The 3,048-nt window shown below is 35.7% G+C and overlaps 1 non-coding gene across 1 annotated transcript; it reads right to left on the bottom strand.

Annotated features, from left to right (window-relative positions):
- Positions 1-2,940: 2,940 nt before the first annotated feature.
- LOC148576151 (small nucleolar RNA R71) lies at positions 2,941-3,048 on the bottom strand. Its single transcript, XR_015904593.1, has one exon. It is a non-coding gene; the product is annotated as a small nucleolar RNA R71 (small nucleolar RNA).

Genomic DNA, 3,048 nt, shown 5'->3' with positions numbered 1-3,048 from the left:
GATGAATGTGATGATCCATGACACTCATCATCATTCTCACCTATGAACGCGTGACTAACAACCACTTCCGTTCTACATGCAACCAAGCTTGAATGTGTATCTCTTGGGTTTCTAATCTAAGATTGGAACCTTCGTGGTATAGGCTAGAATTATTGGCAGCCATTTCTGAGATCCGGAATGTCTAAACCTTGTCTGTGGTATTCTGAGTAGGATCTGGGAAGAGATGACTGTGACGAGCTTCAAACTCGCGATTGTGGGACGTGTGACAGACGCAAAAGGATCAATGGATCCTATTCCGACATGATCGAGAACCGACAGCTGATTAGCCGATGTTGTGACAGAGCATCAGAACCATTTTCACTGAGAGGACGGGATGTGGCCATTGACAACGGTGATGCCCAACATAAAGCTTGCCATGGAAAGGAGTATGAATGATTGGAAGAAGGCAATAGGAAAGCAGAGGTTCAAGGGGAACAAAGCATCTTCATACGCTTATCTGAAATCCACCAATGAATTACATAAGTATCTCTATCTTTATTTTATGTTTATTTTCATCACCTTAAACTCCATAACCATTTGAATCCTCGTGACTGAGATTTACAAGATGACCATAGCTTGCTTCAAGCCGACATTCTCCGTGGGATCGACCCTTACTCACGTAAGGTTTATTACTTGGACGACCCAGTGCACTTGCTGGTTAGTTGTGCGGAATTGTGACAAAGTGTGATTCACGTTTAAGAGCTCCAAGTCCTTGGCACCATTGTTGATGATCACAATTTCATGCACCAAGTTTTTGAAGCCGTTGCCGGGGATTGTTCGAGTTTGGACAACTGACGGTTCATCTTGTTGCTTAGATTAGGTATTTTTTTTTTCAGAATTTTTAGGAATGAATTCTTGAGTTTCAAGGTGATGTTCTTATCATCACAAAAGCTGATTGATTCTCATCAATTTAGCTGCTGAATGTAATGTCCTGCTGAAGCTTGGCCAAACATGTCTAATCTTTTTAGACTGAAGCTTTAGACTAACATTGCATGATTCCTGGAATTCTTATTAAAAGTTTTGATTCTCTTTATTTTCTTTTCTATATAATTTTTGAAAAAATACAAAATTTTTTTATAAAACCATAAAAACCAAAAATATTTTATGTTTCTTGTTTGAGTCTAGTATTAATTTTTAAGTTTGGTGTCAATTGCATGACTTTCTTCTTCTTGCATTTTTCGAATTTATGCATTATGTTCTTCATTAATCTTCAAGTTGTTCTTGATGATTTCATTGCTTTGATCTTCAAATCCTCTTGTTTTGTATGTTTTTTTGTTTCTTACATGCATTTTTACATTGTTATAGTCCTTAGTATACAAACTTTTAAGTTTGGTGTCTTGCATGCATTGTTTACTTGATCTTAGTTGCATTTTTATTATTTCTCATCATCAAAAATTCAAAAAAATATTTTTAAACTATGTCTTTTCAAGTCAATAATACAGAGAATTGAAGATTCAGAACATTCAGCAGAGGAATCAAACAGAAAAAGCTGGGCGTTCAAAACGCCCAATGAAGAAGGAAAACTGGCATTTAAACGCCAGCCAGGGTACCTGGCTGGGCGTTTAACGCCCAAAAAGGTAGAGATTTGGGCGTTAAACGCCAGAATGGGCACCATTCTGGGTGTTTAACGCCAGGATGACACTAGAGGGAAGATTTTGTTTTTAATTCACATTTTTTTCAAGTTTTCATAATTTTTCAAAATCAAATCTTTTTCAAATCATATCTTTTCAATCATATCTCTTTCAAAATCAATTTCTTTCCATTTTATATTTATTTTTCCTATTTTCAAAAATCCTTGCTATAATTAAAGATTTACTTCAAAAATTTTCAAGTTGTTACTTGCCTATTAAGAAAGGATCAAATTTTAAATTTTAAGAATTATATCTTTTACTTTCTTGTTAGTCAAGTAATCAACTTTAATTTTAAAACTTTCTCTTTTTTTTAATTTGATTCTCAATCATATCTTTTCAATCAATTTTTTTTCAAATCACATCTTTTTCAAAATTAATTTTCAATCATATCTTTTTTATTTCTAATTTCAAAATCTTTTTCAAAATCACTTAATTTCTTTCCCAAACTTAATTTTCGAAAATCTCAATCAAATTTTCAAAATTTTCTTTTTATTATTTCAAAATATTTTTAATTTATTTTCGAAAATTCTTTCCCTCTTTTCACATCCTTCTATTTAAGGGACTAACACTCCTCCTCAAGGTGCAATTCGAACTCTATCCCTCTTGATGAGTTCGAATTCTCCTCTCTCTACCTCCTCCTTCTATTCTTCTTTTCCTCTGACACCTCAAGGAATCTCTATACTGTGACATAGAGGATTCCCTACTTTCTTGTTCTCATCTCTTTCATATGAGTAGGAACAAAGATAAAGGCATACTTGTTCAAGCTGATCCTGAACCTGAAAGGACCTTGAAGAGAAAGCTAAGATAAGCTAAAGAACAACTCTCTCTAGAGGGCCTAACAGAACTCTTCAAAGAAGAAGAAACCATGGCAGCCAAAAACAACAACAATGCCAACAATGCAAGGAAGGTGCTTGGTGACTTTACTGCACCTACTCCTGATTTCTATGGGAGAAGCATCTCTATCCCTGCCATTGGAGCAAACAACTTTGAGCTTAAGCCTCAATTAGCTTCTCTAATGCAACATAATTGCAAGTTTCATGGACTTCCATTGGAAGATCCTCATCAGTTCTTAGCTGAGTTCTTGTAAATATGTGACACTGTCAAGACCAATGGGGTTGACCCTGAAGTCTACAGACTTATGCTCTTTCCTTTTGCTGTAAGAGACAGAGCTAGGACATGGTTGGATTCACAACCTAAAGAAAGGCTGAACTCTTGGGAAAAGCTAGTCAGTGCCTTCTTGGCAAAGTTCTTTCCACCTCAAAAATTGAGCAAGCTTAGAGTGGAAGTCCAAACCTTTAGACAGAAGGATGGTGAGTCCCTCTATGAAGCTTGGGAGAGATACAAGCAATTGATCAGAAGGTGCCCTTCTGACATGCTT

Source organism: Arachis ipaensis, chromosome B1 (genome assembly GCF_059453495.1).
Source record: "Arachis ipaensis isolate K30076 ecotype BB chromosome B1, ASM5945349v1, whole genome shotgun sequence".
Lineage (NCBI taxonomy): Eukaryota > Viridiplantae > Streptophyta > Magnoliopsida > Fabales > Fabaceae > Arachis > Arachis ipaensis.
This window is presented reverse-complemented; position numbering and strand designations above follow the sequence as displayed.